The sequence below is a fragment of the Tachypleus tridentatus genome, chromosome 1 (assembly GCF_004210375.1).
Source record: "Tachypleus tridentatus isolate NWPU-2018 chromosome 1, ASM421037v1, whole genome shotgun sequence".
Lineage (NCBI taxonomy): Eukaryota > Metazoa > Arthropoda > Merostomata > Xiphosura > Limulidae > Tachypleus > Tachypleus tridentatus.
This window is the reverse complement of record NC_134825.1, coordinates 58,416,720-58,438,680: the sequence shown is the minus strand read 5'-3', so window position 1 is coordinate 58,438,680 and position 21,961 is coordinate 58,416,720. Positions and strand designations below refer to the sequence as shown.

The window sequence follows — 21,961 nt, the reverse complement described above, 5'->3', positions numbered from 1 at the left end:
ACTTTTATTTAGTTCAGCTTTCTATTGTCATAGAGATCTTTTTAATGTACGTACTTTAATGATAACTGAACTGGTTTTCTTATTGTTAAGGCCATATTACGGCTTTCGTTAATCAAACAGATTTTCTGTTTCTTGATTTGTACATGGACAACAGTCGAGACTCCATACCTGTTTATCACGATCTGTACATGGACAACAGTCGAGACTCCATACCTGTTTATCACGATCTGTACATGGACAACAGTCGAGACCCCATACCTGTTTATCACGATTTGTACATGGACAACAGTCGAGACTCCATACCTGTTTATCACGATTTGTACATGGACAACAGTCGAGACTCCATACCTGTTTATCACGATCTGCAAGCTACTGTTATAGTACTAATAATTATTAACATAAGTTGTGAAACAAGTAGTTAAGAGTCATTTCAGTGACAGAAGTAAACTGACATGATCTTCGCCAAATTTTGGTATAACGTGTCGAGGACATTGGCCCTTTAACAACGCCAATGAGCGTGTCGCTCTGTAATGCTTTAGGACAATAACAGGGGATGTGTGACTATATTCACGTTGCTAGAAATATCCTAGGATTATTTCAGGGAAAAGTTCTTATTGGTGCAATGTTAGGTGATACCAGATGATGCATTAATAACATTTATTTTCCGTTCAATTTATTATTAATTATGCTGGAAGCTGGTGATATCATCAAAGTGATTAATATTATATAATAGATAGTAATATTCTTGTATCATAATAATATTGTTTGTAAGTCATATGATGTAACAAAATAAACTTCGTGAAAATACTTTATTTGTCATACTGATGTAAGACCAAGTAACTATATTCTACATCACTAGACGAAGTATTTTCACGAAATTTATTTTGTTACATCATATGATTTACAAACAATGTTATATATGACACAAGATTACTATCTTCTATATAACGTAAATCACTTTGACAAAATCTATACCATAAAGCTTTCATGATAATTAATTATAAATGAAATGAAAAATATATATGTTAGTAATGAACTATCTGATGTCACCAAGAATTGCACCCATAGAATTTTCCCTAAGGTAATACTATTATACCATCCAGCAACGTGCACATAGCAAACGCCCGCTGGTGCTGTTGATGGGTCAGTATTCTCTGCACATTATACGAGCTTCTTGGATTTGGGTGAAGATCATGTTTGTTTATTTCCGCCGATAAAGTGACGTCATAACTACTGATACATAAAGATAAAGCATTATCAAAGAAGGTCAAATGCTAAACTAGTAAGTTTACTGTATTATTTAAAACATGGAATAACAAAATTCAACCTATACATGGAATTTAATGGTAAGTTTAAAACGTTTCAGTAACCAAGTTGAAAGTCATAATAACCAACAAAAACCCCAAACTTATCCATTTGTTTTAGTTCGGCCCTCACAACATTAACCCTGGTTAGAAAACAGGATGTTATTATTAACGAATCTGACTGATTTCTTTGGAAGATGTTTTGTTGCACTGTAACGAGTTGTTGAACTTGTTTAACTGAAAAAACACAGCAGAAATCTTTAATTGCAACAAAGGTAAAACTCACAACTCCTGGCTGATTCCGTCATCAAAATATTTTATTTTCTTTAACAAGTTTCCAAGGAACATTCACTTCCTATATTTATAATGTACACATGTATGTTCGCTCCTCGCTAGTACAGCGGTAAGTCTACGGATTTACAACGCAAGAATCAGGGATTCGATTCCCCTCGGTGTATTTTGCAAATAGCCTTCCCATATCAGGACTTGTCAGGTTTTCTATTTCCAACCTTGTAGGATATCACATACCTCTCCATATCAGGACTTGTCAGGTTTTCTATTTCCAACCTTGTAGGATATCACATACCTCCCATATCAGGACTTGTCAGGTTTTCTATTTCCAACCTTGTAGGATATCACATACCTCCCCATATCAGGACTTGTCAGGTTTCCAGCCTTGTAGGATATCACATACCTCCCCATATGTAGAAATTTAACTATTTTAAACCCCCTCATCCACACATTTATATTTAGTGCACAGCAGAACATTAAATTCAAGGTTCATATTAACTGCTGTGGTTTAAACGTATTTTGGCCCGGCATAGCCAAGTGTGTTAAGGCGTTCGACTGGTAATCTGAGGGCCGCGGGTTCCAATTCCAGTCGCACCAAACATGCTCGTTCCTTCAGCCGTGGGGGCGTTATAATGTGACGGTCAATCCCACTATTCGTTGGTAAAAGAGTAGCCCAAGAGTTGGCGGTGGGTGGTGATGACTGGGTGCCTTCCCTCTAGTCTTACACTGCTAAATTAGGGACGGCTAGGGCAGATAGCCCTTGAGTAACTTTGCGCGAAATTCAAAAACAAACAGTTAAACGTATTTTATTTATTGACGTTTATAAACAGTATTAATATGCGCAATCATGTGGATGCGGCAGGTGCCATTGCACCCATATACGTGTAAAACTTATTTTAAAGGTTCAATAAAAATGCACCCTTCTGAGTGAAACTTACAAAATGTTTCCGAAGTAGGAAACATTAACATGTATCAATGGCAAATATCCTATTTTTTGTTACAAATATTAGCTTACAGTTACACAAGATATATCTACGTCAGCTGTCTGTTATTTTTAACAGGTGTATTAGACAAAAATATAACTTGAATTGCGAAACAGATTTTTATTGTAGGCACTCAAATCCGCAGCCCGATACGCAAATGAGAAGGCCATTTCCGGCCAGTATCCTATTGACTAAAGTAAATGGAATCTTAAAACTTATAGCGTCACTTCTTACCTTGAAGTGATGCTACATCCTGTCCGTTAAAAAGGTAAACACCTGGATCGAATAAATCAAACTACTTTCTCCTACAGGCTGTTTAGTTTTTATACGGGATGCGTCAGGTGATACCGCGTGATGAACAAGTCACACGTTTGTAATTTAGCGCGGAGGCAAAGAATTTGACACGCCTGAGAGCAAAAGATAATACGTTTAAGGTCTAACAAACTAGTTTAAACCAGTGTGAGTACGAATAATCTTGTCAAAATGGGCCTGAGTACGGTGTTATACTTTTACTCTGGCCCAAAGCTATTATAAAACAAATCCCTGAACGACAGACGCTATCAACGTTCGGGAGGGAGGAAGAGGTCTAATGTACCTGACCCTCCTGGGTATTTAACATCAGTACCCAAATACCCACTCAGCGAGACTTGACTCTTGTCAAAACAATGTTAATCTCCAAAATGCACTTTTTCCAAGTGCAGAAGTGGTAACACAAGTCTTAACCAATCTTTATAGAAACGTTTCGGAACTTCAAATTAAGAAACAGTTATATTATTGTGATAAGTACTCATATGTTTATTCAAATGATGTTTCCCCTTAGTTTGTAGAATAATTTTTAACTTGAGAAACTTGTACATGATCTTTCATATAAAATTAAAATGTAGCGGTATAATTTTGTATCTTATGGGGTCCTCGAGTCCCACCTTTGAAATTTGTTTTAACTCTCCCTAAACAAAGACTATGCGTGTTACCTTAAAATAACCACGCAAGTAAAGCTGAAACATACAGTTTGATATGAAATCAGTTAGTTTCAGTTGTGTTATTTCCTTGTGTTTTATTTCTAATTTCCATCAGACCTTAAATACTTACTCAAAGTAATCAGTGTTCAGATATGCTAGAAAGCTTTAAAAAGCACAAAAACATGAACAACTGTATATACACAAATGAAATTGATTGAAATTTAGTGTTTTACTTTATTAACTACACAACTGATTTATTTTGAATTTTGCGCAAATTTCGTCCCGAATTTTTCAGTAAAAAAGTGGAGAGAATGAAACTCATCAACACTAAACAATTCGAACTCTTTCAATATTCTTTTGCCATTGATCTTCACATTGTCCTGCAAGCGCTTTGTTTTACGTGTGTTATCAATATTAACGAAAGTCTCTAACAAATTGTTGTTCATGTTTTCTGTATTTATATGTGTAGATGTTGACTCTACTGTTGCAACAATCATGAGATTTTTGTCTTGGAAGGTAGTTGTCCTTACGGGATATACTTAATGCAATGGTAAACAGTGGAAATTATTGGTATTTTCTAATTGCACAACACATCGGCTAAGCGATCAGCTCAGAGACCTCAGTATTCATAGCTTCACTATTAGTAACTATTACTGGGCCCGACATGGCCAAGTGTGTTAAGGTGTTCGACTCGTCATCCAAGGGTCGCGGGTTCGAATCCTGGTCGCACCAAACATGCTCGCCATTTCAGCCGTGGGGGCGTTATAATGTGACGGCCAATCCCACTATTCGTTGGTAAAAGAGTAGCCCAAGAGATGGTGGTGGATGGTGATGACTAGCTGTCTTCCCTCTAGTCTTACACTGCTAAATTAGGGACGTCTAGTGCAGATAGCCCTCGAGTAGCTCTGCGCGAAATTCAAAAAACAAACAAACAAACAACTGTTATTGACCGTCACATTATAACGCCCCCACGGCTGAAATGGCGAGCATGTTTGGTGCGACCAGGATTCGAACCCGCGACCCTTGGATGACGAGTCGAACACCTTAACACACTTGGCCATGTCGGGCCCAGTAATAGTTACTAATAGTGAAGCTATGAATACTGAGGTCTCTGAGCTGATCGCTTAGCCGATGTGTTGTGCAATTAGAAAATACCAATAATTTCCACTGTTTACCATTGCATTAAGTATATCCCGTGAGGACAACTACCTTCCAAGACAAAAATCTCATGATTGTTGCATGTGATGACTAGCTGTCTTCCCTCTAGTCTTACACTGCTAAATTAGGGACGTCTAGTGCAGATAGCCCTCGAGTAGCTCTGCGCGAAATTCAAAAAACAAACAAACAAACAACTGTGATTGACCGTCACGAGCTATGCGGCTACCATTAAGAAAATGTATTATGAATTATGACAATTATATTCCCCCTTCCCACCCACACGCAATTGCAGATTATATTTAGAAGTATATCTTGGCTCCAACTTTAACATTCTGATCCTTAGGTCGATTTGAGAACTATGAAAAATTAAATACTTTGGCTGTCCTTTAGTTAAATTAAAATAGCCTGAACACATTTTTCAGGGTTTTCTCAAAATCCAAAATGTTTGATATTCCATCGTTTTCTTGTATGTGCGTTAACTTGTAATTTCTAAATGGATTAACAACTAGGTTGGAACAAATTAATCACGTGAAATTTCATTATCAGTGAAAAAAACAAAAGTTATTACAGAACGAACACTTCTGAATGATACTTACCAGCGTATACACGACATCTAATGTGTTTTAAAAAATATTACAATTCTGTAGTAAAACCAAAAGGTTAAGTCAGTTTTCAAGTTTGAAAACGTGTTTGGTTAAATTCATATATTTTTATGAGATTATCAGTTTCTGACGAATGACGCAACATATAATAATCGACACTTAAAGTTTTGTATAAAGTTTAGTAAAAAAGCAACAACAACAACTAAAAACAGGTTTTTCACAAGTTGCCAATAGTTACATCACCTATGCGTTTTTTGTAGTGTGTATAGTTTTTCTATATTTAATGATAGATTCGTATGTAGAGAATGTAGCTAGTAGCGAGGTCGAGTTATGCATGGCTTACGGCTGAAAAGAAACATTGGTCATATCATTACACGTTTGAAGGTGCACTAGTTACTATATGCACGATTAGTTACCAACGTCAGCTTGTCCTTACCCTGTGGTTCACTTGATCTCCTGCTAACTTCAAGGTCAAATACTGAGAAAAGGGAATTTTTTAAAAGTATATTATAATAATAAAAAGGAGTTTTGTTTGGATTTTTCTTTGTAAAAAGCTACACAATGTACTCTGTCCACCACAGGTATCGAAACCCGGTTTTTATAATTGCAAGCCCGCAGACATGACGTTGTACAGTAAAAAGGATCTCTACCAATATTATTTAACCTTCTTTGTCTCAAGAAAATGTAAGCACTGATACCTGGATAAATACAAACAGTGGCTTATTTTACCCGTAGTGTTTAGAAAACGTACTTTCGCACGTGTGGTTCCATAAACATAAATTGAGAGATTTTGATTGTTTAGTAAAGTTTTCAACCGAATTAATTACACTGGCTTCTTTATATTTTTGGATGCCATCTACTTGTAGCTTTGGAGTAAATAACATAAAGTTTTTGTTTGTTTGTTTTTGAATTTTGTACAAAGCTACTCGAGGGCTATCTGTGCCAGCCGTCCCTAATTTAGCAGTGTAAGACTAGAGGTAAGGCAGCTAGTCATCACCACCCACCGCCAACTCTTGGGTTACTCTTTTACCATCGAATAGTAAGATTGATCGTCACATTATAACACCCCCACGGCTGAAAGGGCGAGCATGTTTGGCGCGACGGGGATGCGAACCCGCGGCCCTCAGATTACGAGTCGCACGCCTTAACGCGCTTAGCCATACCGGGCCAAAATAACATAAAGACCGAAACACCTTACTCTCCGAATACATACAATACATATAAATCCTGAATTACACATAACATTTGATATAACTGTTAATCACACACTTCTATAATTATATTAAAATATATTTTACTGAAGTTTATTAAAGTAGCTTTTTTCCGAATCTTCGTGTTGGAGTTTTGCATGTAGTTAATGGCATCCGTTAAAACCGGATGTCAGAGAGATGTAAACGTGTTTTTATCATTTGGCTAAGGTAAATAGTATAGGCTGTTACATCTATCTTATGGAAGATTGTGACAGTTTGACCTTATGTTTGTGTCCATTTCATCAAGACAGTAATATTTAATACAAAGTGTTACTATATCTATGCTCTGCTACTTGAGACGAGATATGCCCAACTAAACACGTGGCACAGGTTAGTGTGATTTGGTTGTTCTCGTCTTTGTATATCTTAATAGGAATGATCGCTGGTTTAAGTAATCTGAGTATTATAGTATACATCAATAGAACTCTTTTGTTTTACTTGAAAGTGTTGTATTACACTATTTGTTTTGTCAATTGGTAATCAGTACAAAAATTTTGCGAAGAAATATTTTATTTGTTATTTTATGTTTGCTTGTTTTCCTTTGCTTTCAATATTCGTTCCATGTTTTATATATTTCCAGCGCATACGTTTTTTGTGGAAATGTTGGCTATCCCACTATTCGTTGGTAAAAAGAGTAGCCCAAGAGTTGGCGGTGGGTGATGATGACTAGCTGCCTTCCCTCTAGTCTTACACTGCTAAATTAGGGACGGCTAGCGCAGATAGCCCTTGAGTAGCTTTGCGCGAAACTCAAAACAAACAAACAAACAATACAAACAGCTTTTACAGAAGGAAAACATCATTATCCAGTTTGATTTTCTCACGCTTTAAAAATTTGCTGACGAATTGAAAATTTAATTTCAAACTGCGTGAGTTCGATAAGCAGTACAAGATGAAAACATGATCTGTTTTACTGTACTATTTCTGCATATGTAATAACACTAAATTAATCTATATATTTAATTTCAACAGAACATGGAAAACAGAATTCAAAATCCAATTGACATCGTTTGTTATTATATGTTTGGTGTCAGTGTGAAATATGTTTAAAAATAACAAGCCACATTTCTTTTAGGCCTCTTCTGTGGGAATACCTAAATTTGTTATAGTTTCACTACACAGACATATATTAGAATTCAACAGGATCCGTTCAGAAGTATCATCCATTCTAAATTAATTAATGTTGTGTTTTAGTTTTCGGAGTCTAGATGGCATGAGAAGAGGTGTTTTTATTACCTAAGTGATGTAAATCTCCTTTTAAGGGGAGCTAAAACGCACCCAAACGGTCACCTAGACGTGACGGGATTCGGGAGTAAATTTTCAGGGTCTTTGAACTCAAATCTTACATAGAATTTTGCGTTTCTGACTCCCTTAAAGATTCAGGAGACTTCGTGGTTGAAGCTGTATTTATATAACCATTCACAAGCTATGGGAGATCAAACTTGGTACGCAGGAGGTTGTATCAACGGAGGTTTTTTTAGTACAGGGTCTGCTTACGGCAACTATAGAAGAAACTGAGATAATGAAATACCTAGATCGGTAGATTATAACCTCTGCGAACCGTATGTGTGTGTGTGTGTGAATATATTTATATATATTGCTTGTCTCTTTTCTAGTATCCTAAATGTACATATCGTACACAGTTTTTAGGCTCAACCTTTTGTTTTTCGAAAGATGACAAAGTTATTCTTCTCGTTCTTATTTTCATACAACAGGCAAACACCGGTATCCTCAAGAAAATAAGAATGGATTCTGTCACGTAATAAAAAAACCAAAACAAAATACAGACCAATATTTAAATGTTACAATGTATAAAACAATACAACAAATTTATATAAATACAACCTTTACATCTGTTCAGTATGATTCATGCTTTGATTTTTACCCCCTAAGCACTTTTATTCCACCTCCCCAATGGTAATTTTGGATGTGAGTGCTTTGGACTTCCTGTAATTATTCCACGAGCATGCTACGTCATAAATACAACCATCGTATCTAATCGTTGGCCAAAAATCACATTGTCTCATTTCTGTGTGACCACGTTGTCTAGAGTTAATTCCTGGTAAAAATAATTCATTTTCAGAACCAATATACAGTTTTATTGTTGTCGCTTTTTTAATTATAAATGTTCATCTATCTGTCTTAACATTTAACATGCATGCGTTTAAGTTTCGTGTCATAAATGTTTCTGTTCTTGAAAGTTATATTGGTAGGAAGGCTTTGGACATTCATGCATCACATGTGTTAACTATTTTCTATGCAATCGCGTTTTCCCTAGTGTTCTAAAAACAGTAAAAAACGCAGAACTGAGTCGTTCTGGCTGATTTCTCGTGTGGGCAGGTGATGTAAACCAGTCCATAAAATGCGCAGGTGTATGACTGTTTTATACTTACTTCCATTTTCAGATTCAAGTAGTTCTATTTGATATGAAATTATAGACATTATAGGTTTTTATTATGGGATAATTTTTAAGAAAACAAGCATCAGTGGACTTTTTTTATCTTCAAATTTGTTTTGTAAGAATCCTTGGGGAAAAAACGTAATTTATATAGGGGTAACTTTAAATACAGTGGCGTTGCTGTTCTCGCTATATATACATATGTATAAATCTAGCGGCTCTATGGCTATAGCTACTTTTTCACGATATTCTTTTTTGTCAATGGATAATGTAAAATTAAAAAACGCAAATTTATTAGTAAACGTATGTGGACACTCGACCATCACACCCATATGTGCTTGTTGAATATTTCATTCCAAAACCGTAGGCATTAATACGGAGTTGGTCCCTCCTTTGCTGCTATAACAGCTTCTACTCTTCTGGGAAGGCTTTTCACTAGATTTTGGAACGTGGCTGCGGGGATTCGCTCCAATTCATCCACAAGAGCATGATTGAAGTCAGGCACTGATGTCGGGTGATAAGGCCTGGCTCGCAGTCGGCGTTCCAATCCATTCCAAAGGTGTTCGGTGGGGTTGAGGTCAGGGCTCTGTGCAGGCCACGGTATGTTATAATGTATCGGTCAATCCCACTATTTGTTGGTAAAAGAGTAGCCTAAGAGTTGACGGTGGGTGGTGATGACTAGCTGCCTTCCCTCTAGTCTTACACTACTAAATTAGGGACGGCTAGCACAGATAGCCCTCGTGTAGCTTTGCGCGAAATTCAAAACAAAAATTTCAACATTTCTGCAAAAGCAAAAGCATCTGAACCTCCTGGGTATTTAACATCACTACCCAAGTACCCACACAGAGAAAGCGAAGCAAAAGCAAAAACAAGCAAACTGTCCGGAGCACAACAGAGTAATACGTAATCATTTGACAATACGTTTTTATCATCACCGTTCTGTTATAAGTATCCTTTTTTTCAGTCTTTTCAGTAGCCGGTTGGTTTCTTAATCACAGTCCCTATGCTGGCCATGAAATGTAGTGTGAAACACACAATGCAATAAAAGAACTAAAGTTTGTGTTATATAAAGTTGACTTAGAAATACTACTTTCCGTCTTAGAAAAACACAATGTGAACAATAAATCCATTGATCTGATTATTAAACGTATTTGATTCGTTGTTTCGAGTTGTGATTCCAGAATTTTAATAACAAAGTTAACCTTCAGATTTACTTAATTTAGCTAACGCCAAAATTTATTGATTAGTGGACTCTTTTGTAGAGAGACTTTGTTCTTTATTGGCATATGCAAATGTTAAAATAACATTAATACGCAGTCGTATCACATTCATTACCCTCACTTCCGGAAGGAGACAAGGATGTTGCATTAGGGTCCGTAGTATGGATCTAAAAAATTAATTATCCGATCTACGTGACATGTTGTATAGGATAAAGGGTGTCCCCACAGTTAGGACCTCCCCCAAAAGTAGTCCGGCTCCAGATACGGATTCTGGAATGCTTTAAAGAAATTTTGTAAAAAGATATTGGGATTTTTCTTCAGTTGTTTTTTAAATAATAATTTTGTGAAAAAGTGATCGGGTTAGGACCGAATCTCAGACATACAAAAATCTACGACGGAACTACAGTATGTTATTTCTCCAATTGCTCTTGTTAAAACATGTTATCTATGTACAAGCTGGAATAATAAAATAACACTTAATTCGTGTGGGTTCGGAGTAGGCTCTGGATGAATTATTAAAACCCGTGTTTCAAGTTTTTATCAGGTGTCAGATATTGGGTGTGCTCAGTGAGCCTAGACTCTAGAGCATAGTAAAAAGGTAATATCAAAAGTGGATGTATATCTCCAAACCAACAGTTACCACGTACTTCTAAATCAATTACTACTACTAGTATCGAACATCTGGTTTAATTAAATTTACATGTTTACAAAATTTACATTTTTTTCAGTTGTTTTTTAAATAATAATTTTGTGAAAAAGTGATCGGGTTAGGACCGAATCTCAGACATACAAAAATCTACGACGGAACTACAGTATGTAATTTCTCCAATTGCTCTTCGATACTACTACTAGTATCGAACATCTGGTTTAATTAAATTTACATGTTTTATACAACAAGGTGTTATTGTTTGTTTGCAAATTAAGTGTACGTGCTGCAGTGTGTAATATGGAGGGCCCACACACTTGAAAAAAAAACGTTTATTGTAACAGTATGAGAATATACACGCCATTGTACATTATACATAAACAGCTTACAACACAGGTTTCACCTCTAGTCGTCATGAGGTTACTAAACAGATTGAAAATCAACAACTCAAATTTGCAAAAGTCCTATTCACGTGAAACTTAATCAGAACCAACAATAAACGTTCTTTCGCTGCCATCTCTGCTGACTCGGTGGAAAGTGCACGGGATAGTGTTGCTACAATCCTCGGCACGTTTTTCTGTGGTTGTCACAGTAAAAAGTCTATTGTATAGCTATGCGCTCAACGACAAGTCTTCCGGTTCAACAGCTGTAAGCTTGAGAGGTTGTAGCGCTAAAATCCGTGGCACAATTTCCTGTTGTAAACGCAAAGTACATAGTTCGTCGTGTAGCTTTGCGCTAGCCAACAAAGAAACGAATAATTGTAATTCAAAGTATATAATAATCTTTATCAGATGCTTATTTCTTCTCTTTCTTATTTTATATTGCTTATTTTAGCTATATATTTTGTAGTGGATCAATATAAACACACTGATGTCTGACACTAAGAGCAAGTGACTTTCTATATTGTAGTTGTTTTTATTATTCATACATATGTACTCATTGAAACTAAATTTTAAGTTGAGATTTATAGACGAAATGCATTGCACGTATGCGTGAAAAACAGCCGGTTTTCGAGACTTCAGTTGTTTCAGATGCAGTATGCTCTACAATTTGACAGCATCAAGAACTGCACTTAAAAGAGTTTAGTTTCTTAAGTACAGTAATTTTTAAAGGAAAAGTTGAATGTGTTTAAAAGTTCATTCTCTGACCCGTATAGCGTTCATGGGTAGCTGCAGCTATAAGATTTGTCCAATTAGCCTAATAACGGTTTGTGACATTTACAGCTATATTATCAAAAGTCAAAAAGACTACGAATAATTATCGTTGATTGGGGACATTTATCATTTTTTCAATGTCTGCCAATGGCATATTCTGTGCTAAGTATATTTTGAACTGTAAACATTATAGAATTTTGAAGATAGTGTGAACAAGTGCAGTTAATAATAAAACACATTACTGTACTTGCTACATTTGCTATTGATACTCGAACATACAAGTTTATAGTTATTTTTAAATGCCGAATATTCCACTCACAAAAGTTCTTAGTTCTAAATCCCATATAAATACTGCACAACAACGGAAAAATCAGTTTATCATCACGTACTATATAATATAAAATAATATCCTTTTTACTCATACTAAGTTAAGCCTCCAGTATTGCTAATCTAATTTACATTGAACTGGTCATGAAGGCCAAAGATCAAATTAGCGATATTTACAAACTTATGTTATTTTACAATGTAAAAATGAGTTTCTTTCCACCGCATGTTTTCGGTACAAACTATTCACAGCTTCAACTTCTCATAACTTAAGTTTAAGACAGACATGACCATTTGGCCTAAGGTAATAGTAATACTAATATATTACGAGGTGTTTGCTACAAATAGTTGTACATTTAATTGTAGCCCAGTTATCTACTTTAATCGCATTTGCCAAAGCTTTTCGGTTTTGTTTGTGTGTGTGTGTATTTTTTCTGTCTCTAAGAAATTTGAAGAATTGAAGTTTTTTCTGGTATGTTGACATTGAAAATGATATATAACCAATTAATAGCCAACAAATAATGTTTTAAAAATTTACCGGTTGAGGCAAGTAGAAATCATGTCGCTGACAGAGTCTAACCTATGTATATATTTAGGCTCCGTAGAAGAACTTTATTCATTGAACCCGGAAATAATGCATTTTGAAAAGATTATCTTTTAAAACAAAAAAACAATAAATTAACACCTTCAATTTTCTTAGAGATGATATGATATCAACACACAGCGTTACCAATACACAACTTCAGGAATTAATATGTTATAAACAAAAATATCCACGTATACATTGTTGCGTATTATAATTTATCTTAGACGAGCTTCCAATTTATTATGTTAAGTATTATGATTTCAGATAGCCGGAAATTTTAATTTAGAAGTTAATTAAATGTCAATATGTATTAAATTTATGATATCTGCCAACAAGATTGATACACACAATTTTCATTTCTTAACACAAATATATTTTAATATACAAACAGGAATACAATTTATAATAACAGTTACTGCAAATTGTTATTACAAAAAATAATTTATATACAATATTTTTACAAATTTACAAGCAATACTGAATCTTCTATCTGCTCTGGAACTAAACATTTTATTGACGGTTAAGGAGGAGCGAATTAATTCTGAATTGATGCACAGGTGCAATTCACTTAACGGGGAATCTAGTTGGTTGCTTCATCGATGGCAATATCGATGTCTTCGTAGAAATAATAACTTCCGAAGTTAATTCACTAAAGTTAGACGGTTTGTAATGTTCGAAATGTATAAACTTTCCTGTCAAATATCTGTAGTTTTCCGATCAATAAGCGTTCATCACAATTATAGCTTCCGAGGTTTGTTTTATATTAACTGTAGCAGACCATCAATAATATTAAACTATCTCTCCGTGTGTTGCTATTTATAAACTTTAAAGCGAAGTTTTAGAAAGTTCAGCTGGTAATTATACTGGCAATCACTAGTATTTTACGTGCACACACAGTACATTGTTGATTATTTCTCTCGTGAATCTTCTACAAATTTAGAGAGTAAGCGGGACTTTCGCAATATACATTTAACAATATAAAAATAAGTTACGTACATGTCTTTATATATATTTAATTAAAACAAACGTCGATATTAAAATAAATATATATTAGTAAATCCATTACAACGTAAGATATAAATAGTGATTTAAAATATTTGTTTAAGCACTTCTAGACATATTTACTCGCAAATAACTTAAACAGCCTGGTTCTTGTTTGTTTGTTTGTTTCGAATTTTGCACAAAGCTACTCGAGGGCTATCTGTGCGAGCCGTCCCTAATTTAGCAGTGTAAGACTAGATTTTGCAACCCCGTCGCACCAAACATGCTAGCCCTTTCAGTCGTGGGGGCGTTATTATGTGACGGTCAAACCCACTATTCGTTGGTAGCCCAAGAATTGGTGACGGGCGGTGATGACTACTGCCTTCCCTCTAGTCTTACACTGCTAAATTAGGGACGGCTAGCCCAGATAGCCCTCGTGTAGCTTTGCGCGAAATTCAAACCAAACTAGTGAATCGCCCACATTAATGCGACACTAAGGCCTGCTCACACTCCTAAATGTTTGGCTTATCGAGGGGAATGTTTTTGAAGTTTTGCCTCTGAAAATAGTATATTCTTACAGAGTAAATGTAACTAAATTTTAACTAAGTCTTTCCTAAACAGCAACGTCTAGAGGAGTTCTCTAGTTTGTGGCCAGATGGTTTTACTACGTTGAACTTCGAATCTCTTTAAGAAAATAAAGCTCATTTTAACTAGACTGATCTATATTTAATAGTATTTTCTCAAAGTTCAAAGCTAGTTTACTTTAAAAAGCCTGTATCTAGAAGCCTGACTGTTTGTGCACGTGATTTTAGCACGTGTTGTATTTTTAAACTAAATAAGAATTTCAGAATCCTTGTATCGGAGTCAAGGCTACAAGCCGAACATAACCTGTACCTAATTAATATATATATTTATATAATATTATTTAACCGTTATTGCTTATTTACGTTAGAACGAAACATTCTAATGAATTATTTCGCGATATAAATGTTTTTCTTTTTAAACTGGCATACTTTTAACAAACAAATTGAACGTATATTGTGATGATAAATGTTATATTCGTTATAGGTGCAGTATACGTTATTTAAATATGTTTTAGTTTTATTGAAAGTCTCTGTAGAGTATTTGCATATCAAAGAGTAATAGTATTAAATATCTACATTAATTTAAATACTGCACCTCTTTCCGCAGGTCAAGTACACTGGTTCAAGTATGAACACAGCAAGGTCATTTGGACCCGCTGTAATAGCTGGAGTTTGGGAATATCATTGGGTGAGTGATATTAACTCTGTTATTCGTATATGTTACAGAGACGACCCTGATTCAATACTTCAGTTGTCAGGCCCAGCATGGCTAGGTGGGTTAAGGCGTTCGACTCGTAATCCGAAGGTCACGGGTTCGAATCCCAGTCGCACGAAACACGTTGGTCCTTTCAGCCGTAGGTGCGTTCTAATGTAACGGTTACTCCCACTATTCGTTAGTAAAAGAGTAACCCAAGAGTTAGCGATGGGTTGTGATGACTAGCTGCCTTCCCTCTAATCTTATACTACTAAATTAGGGACGGCTAGCGCAGATAGCCCTCGTGTAGCTTTTCGCAAAATTAAAAAAAACAAAACAGTTCAGTTGTTTGTCGTAAGTTGCTGGCATGTTCAGATTAATTGGAAAAAGTTGATTAATTTTCAGTTTTTGATTTTTGGTATCATATCAACGGTAGAATGCAATTATGAGTTGAAGGTTAAATTTACTTATTAAGTTTTAAATATTTATCAAATGACGGAGAAACATAGAGTGACGAGAATGACAGTTTTGTGTAAGGTGCATAAAATTAAATATCACCTGTATAATTATTGCTTTTATTTATTTAAATTAAGTACAAAGTACCAAATTATATTATGCATTTTATTTTGTTTATAATTGAAAGGACTTTACCATTTCAGTAATGTATTTGTTGTTTTGATATAATTCAATTTTTATGTTTTAAATTATATGTTACATGATTCTGCTTTGTTAAAATATTTATGTCGTTAACGTGCTCAACGATATTTGAAAACTGGAACATTTTTACACTTTGTTACTCTTTTGTTTCCTCCTCCCGCTAGTACAGCGGTATGTCAACGGATTTTCAACGCTAAAATCAGGGGTTCGATTCCTCTCGGTGGACTCAGCATATAGGCCGGTGTGGCTTTGCTATAAGAAAACACACACACACACACACTTTTGTTTCGTGTATTTTAGCACATAATGTCTCTGTTCCTTGTAATGCATGATTCACAACATAATTACAACACTCAGTTGTATTATTTATGAAGAAGTTATTGAGAGAGCAAAGAACTGCTGTTAAGTCTGTCGACTACATTTGAAACTCAACTGACAGGTGAGGTCAGAATGGTCCATGTAAATTTGTCAAGTCGATATTTCACCTCACTTACTGCTACTCCTATCTGATATTTTTTTGTACTCTGTGCACAATTAGTGCTTGAGTGTTAAGCTGAGCTGTTGCACTTCTCTGCATTACTGTTGTAATCGTTTGCATATCACAAACGATTATTTTATTAAAGATAATATATTTGAAGATTATTATACGTGGATCACTTTTATTCACCATACCACTAAAAATATAAATATTTTAACCTACCAGCTGATAGTTGACAGAGCATATTTATCTGGCGGTTCTTTTATTAGTGTTTTTAATCCTTCTTGGGTTTATCTATTTGTTAACCCTTAACTAACAGTGCGATTTTGGTTGGTGCGCATCTACGTCAAAACCGTTTGAGCACAAAAACTGTAATAGGTTGTGTGAAGAAGTTTCTTATTGCATAATAATAGAAAAAAAATCCGTTCAATTATACCTTAGTGATTGGCCTGCAAGACTGTGAACGCGAGGGTCCGTGGTTTGAATACTGTTGGCACAAAATTATTCTTTCACTTTGAGGCCGCGTGAACATTATACGAGTGACCAGATCTCAGTAGCTCAGCAGTATGTCTGTGGACTTACAACGCTAGAAACCTGGTTATGATACTCATAGTGGGCAGACCACAGAAAACCCATTGTGTAGCTTTGTGCCAAATTACAAACAAACAAACGAGTGACAATCAACTACCACTATTCAATTAGATACCCAAAGAACTTGTTTGTTTGTTTTTGAAATTCGCGCAAAGCTACTCAAGGGCTTTCTGCGCTAGCCGTCCCTAATTTAACAGTGCAAGACTAGAGGAGAGGCAGCTAGTCATCACCAACCACCGCCAACTCATGGACTACTCTTTTGCCAACGAATAGTGGGATCAACCGTCACATTATAACGCTTCCACGGCTGAAATGGCTAGCATGTTTGGTGCTACCGGGATTCGAACCCGCGACCCTTAGATTACGAGTCGAACGCCTTAACCCACCTGGCCATGTCGGACCTACCCAAAGAGATGACGGTAGATGCTTTCCTTCTGGTCTATCAGCTCAAAATTAGAATTGGCCAGTAACTATTGTAACTTTCACGAATATCCAAAGTAAATAAAGAAACAAAAAGCAAGTGTATTATAAAATACGACAGTTAGTTATCAATTATGTACAATCGTTTCGCGTCAACATGCCTTTGTATTAGTAGTTAAGTATTAGAAAGCCACTGCGAATACTCTTGATAACCGATTAACCCAATCTCATAGTGGTGAATACGCACAAAAAAGAAGATATAATTTTGTGAAAAATATATATTTATAATTCCTTAGTCATTACGACTATTGCAGAATCTCCAGTTCATAAGAAAATGCTGAATTTATGCTTTATTTAGGATAACATAAGTAATTTCCTATTCAATTTAAAATTTCGTGGACAGCCTGGATATAAATCACTTTGATGTCGTAGCTGCTAGTAAATTGCCCAAACCGTTAAAATATCTTTGTGCAACATCAGTTTAAGGTATATTCATGTCAGTTTGTAGTGTATCTAGTTTACAAAAGCAATTAATTAAGTTACTTGTTTGTTTTCACACCTTACGAATGATTTGTTTTATGTATATCGCTGTAGATAAACAGTATTATATTATTAATATTTTTGTTCATCATTTTAGGCGATGTCTTTGCCTTAAGATAATTTGTTTATCTCACACAATGTTTTGTTTAGAGTAGTATCATACATTTTCACATGAATCAATCAATAATTTTTACTAATTTTAGCCAGTTTGGTATAAAACTATAAGTATGTATACGGGTAATACAAACACGTGCTGAAGTGTTTTTGTTAAATTTCGCTCAAAGCTACTCCAGAAGTGATTTAGAAGTGATAAACTAAGGTGAAGGTAGCTAGTCAATATCAACAATCATCAAACCCTTGATCTATTCTTAACCAACAAAAACTAGGATTTATCATAACATTATAATTTTCTCATGGCTAAAAGAAATGTTCAGTGAAGGATCCAGGCCCGGAATCCACTTATTGTGAGTTGAGTATCCTAACCACTAGGCCTTGCTAAACCCCCACTCGCTAAGTTTCAATCAGTTTGGAAGGGAAAAAAGCAATAACTGTCTGTACTGGTAATAAAAACTTTGCCAAGATTTTTGACGTTATATAAGTCATGTTTTAAATCTTATCAACCACTTCATTACCGAGTTTTCCAAAACTATTCACAAAATAGTTTCATTTGTTGAGGTGGATTCTCATTTGGTATAAAACACATATTACCTAGACGCTCTTTTTTTTATTATTTATGAAAACCTTTAAAAGCTTTGGCATGCAACCGCCATGAGGAAGGGAAATTGTTTTCCTCCATCTTCGATTTTCTTTTTTAAAATTTCAAACATATCAAAACATTATGAGTACATGAGTACATTATAACACATTTATCCAAATTTGTTGTTGTTGTTTTTTGTGCTTTTTTTCTCTGAAATTTAGGTTTCTTTATTTCTAGGTTTACTGGCTAGGACCTATTCTCGGCGGAATAATTGGAGGGATTTTTTACCAACATACTTTCTCAGCCTTACCACCAGAGCCAGAAGAGCTGGAACGAGTACGACTTAACAGCATCCGCCGTTACGAAGAAAAAGAAATCATTGAAGATAGGACTTCATCTGTTTAAACTTCTTTACTGAGGTGCAAATATGATTTCATTTGTTTCAACTTCTTTACAGAGGGGAAGACACTGAAGATAGGACATCATCTATGTCACGACAAAAAACCAAAAAAAAAACCTTCCCCCAAAGAGAGGATAAGATATGTTTACAATCACCTTGTAAAACAAAACAAAACTTTGATATTGTAATTTTATTCATCGTACTCTCATGTGGAATTTGGTTTTGAAAAAGCGCCCTCATACAGCAGTTTGTACTTCGTCATGAGTGAATGCATTACGGTTAAGGGATATACCTTTTTCAATCTGCTTTTTCAGTCCAGTGTTTATATGCACCAAACTGTTATTTTTAAAAATTAAAAAGATCTTGTATTTTCTTCGTAAAGTAACATAAACAAAGAGAGTAGAGTGAAAAGTATCGTACATTAAATAACAAATATAAAAAATGAACTAGATGTACAAGCCTTAAGTCAAAATACGACTTTTGGCCTAATATAAATAGATACGAAGAACGGTCAATTGAAATAGGAAATCTATCTCTGACTTTGTTCAAAATTTCTTATTTTATCACGTTTCATCTGATATCATCGGAGATTATATTGCATTGAATAATAGTTAACACTATTAATTACCTATTGATTTATTATATTTAATTAGGCTTTAATATGAGCATCAATTTGTTTATCGTTGTAAGTAATGAATGCGCATAACATATATTTATCTTTGTATTTTAATAACATTATACAAATTTTGACACAATAATTTCAATTTATAACGTAAATATATATACACTGGTTGTTGCGCCATCTATTGAAAATAAACTTACAACTAAAAGTATAATTTATTTAAAGGATCTGTTTATTTAAGGCCTCTATAGTTCGTAATGTGTTGTGTCTCAATATCTAATCCAATGACCACTAAAACTATTTGATTTTTAATTCAGCAAAAAGTTACATGGGGGCTATCAGCGCAAGACATTCCCCAGTTGAGCCTGGAGATTAGAGTGCTCGACTCACAAACTGTAACCACTATTGGTACATCGGTATGTCTGCGGACTCACACCCCTAAGAACCGGGTTTCGACACCTGTTGTGGGCAGAACACAGATAGCCCATTGTGTAGCTTTGTGCTTAATTACAAACACAACATGTATAGTCCCGGGATGCGAATACCTCTCACCGAACATGCTCGCTCTTTCAGCTCTGAAACCTTATAAAATGACTGTCAATCCCACTCTTTATTGGTAAAGATTAGCCTAAGAGGCGATTGTGAGCGATGCTGGCTTCCCTATAGTCTATCCCTTCCAAACTAGAGACGGCTAGCGAAGATAGTCCCTAAGTAACTTTAGATGAAACAACAAACCCCTAGAAAGAAAAGTATATAGAAAATATTTGTATAAAGTGGCTCCTTATGAAAATTTTGGAAATCGCACCGTAGTAACTTTATTAATTTCACTTGCGCTAACTCATGTCAATAATTACTGGCCGTTTATTTATAATTATTTAAATAAAGTTCTTGCGTACAAACATTTTAACCAGATACAACTTCCACTTGTTACTAAACGTCGCAGATTTTAGTTAAAATATAGTAATCAAACTCAATATTAATGATTGATATCGAGACTATTATTTGTTCACACACTGTTGGTTCTAAATAAAATTTAAACATAATTTTACACTTCAGTTTGTTAAAGTTTAACTTCTCTTATTTCTGAACCTCTTGTAGTACTGTTTCGCATTACATCGTTTTATTGAGGATGAAGTTTCGTTAATTATTATAGAATATCCAAATATTTATCTAGCATTTATTATTGTTATTAAACCATACAGTCAGAAATTGGGCAAACAATGTTATATTTAATAATTCAGAAAGAAACTAAAGGTATGTGTTTAAAATACATATATATACATATGGAACTCACTTTTGTGAGGTTCTTATATAAATATTCTACAGAGGTTGAGTTCGCTATATTCAGATAGCTTTGGTTTGTTTGTTTGTTTTGGAATTTCGCACAAAGCTACTCGAGGGCTATCTGTGCTAGCCGTCCCTAATTTAGCAGTGTAAGACTAGAGAGAAGGCAGCTAGTCATCACCACCCACCGCCAACTCTTGGGCTACTCTTTTACCAAGAATAGTGGGATTGATCATAACATTATAATGCCCCCACGGCTGGGAGGACGAGCAAACAAACAAACAATCTTATTATTCGGTTTAAAGATCCACACAAAACTTCTTGTGGAGTTCGGTGATCCTAACTAGTTGTCTTCCCTTTGATTACTATCTGAATCTTAGGAATTATAGACTTGGTCATTTAGCCCACGTGCTCATACTGTGCAGTCCAGTAACTTTGCACTGAAAAACAATTTTATACTGACTGTTGTTATAAAAAACATACTATACTCAGTAAGGTGCAAGATGTGAGCCACAACAGCAGTGATAATGTGGATCTTGGCGCCAAACACAACACAATGGGTACGCTAGGAATCGAGCTGTGGATATTGAGAGAGTAATTTGAGAATTAACAGAACGCAAATATATATATATATATAAATTGGCTTATTTTATTTCAACATGAAAATTGTATTATCGCCCAAAGCTACTCAAAGGCTATCGGCGCTAGTCTTCCATAATTTTGCTGTGTAGGACCAGAGGGAAGGCAGATAGTCATCACTACCCACTTCTAAATCTTGGGCTACTCTTTTGCCAAGAAATAGAGGGATTGACCGTCACATTACAACGCCCCCACAGCTCAAAGAGCGAACATGTTTGGTGTGACGGGGATTCGAGCCCGCGACCCTTAGATTACGATTCTAGTGCCTTAAGCACTTGGCTATGCCAGGTTGTATTGCCGTTGAATTAAACTACTGTGAAGACGCTTGATTATTTTATAACTAATTCTGCTTTTATACTTTGTAATGGTATAAAAGCAGGGCATTACTGGAATTAGAATTTTATTACATAAATTTTCGTTTGCGTAAATTTAATTGCTACCTCTTAATGTGCAACGAGTAAAATTATAATTTTTTCGTTTGAAGTTAGATTGATGTCATACA

General features: G+C 35.1%; 1 pseudogene across 1 annotated transcript in view; it reads left to right on the top strand.

Annotated features, from left to right (window-relative positions):
• LOC143249488 (aquaporin AQPAe.a-like) overlaps positions 1 to 19,203 on the top strand; it is a 29,559-nt pseudogene extending 10,356 nt beyond the window's left edge. Inside the window, exons 2-3 of the transcript XR_013027804.1 lie at positions 15,045 to 15,125; positions 18,752 to 19,203. The product of XR_013027804.1 is annotated as an aquaporin AQPAe.a-like (transcript). The remainder of the gene's footprint in view (positions 1 to 15,044; positions 15,126 to 18,751) is intronic.
• Positions 19,204 to 21,961: the final 2,758 nt, after the last annotated feature.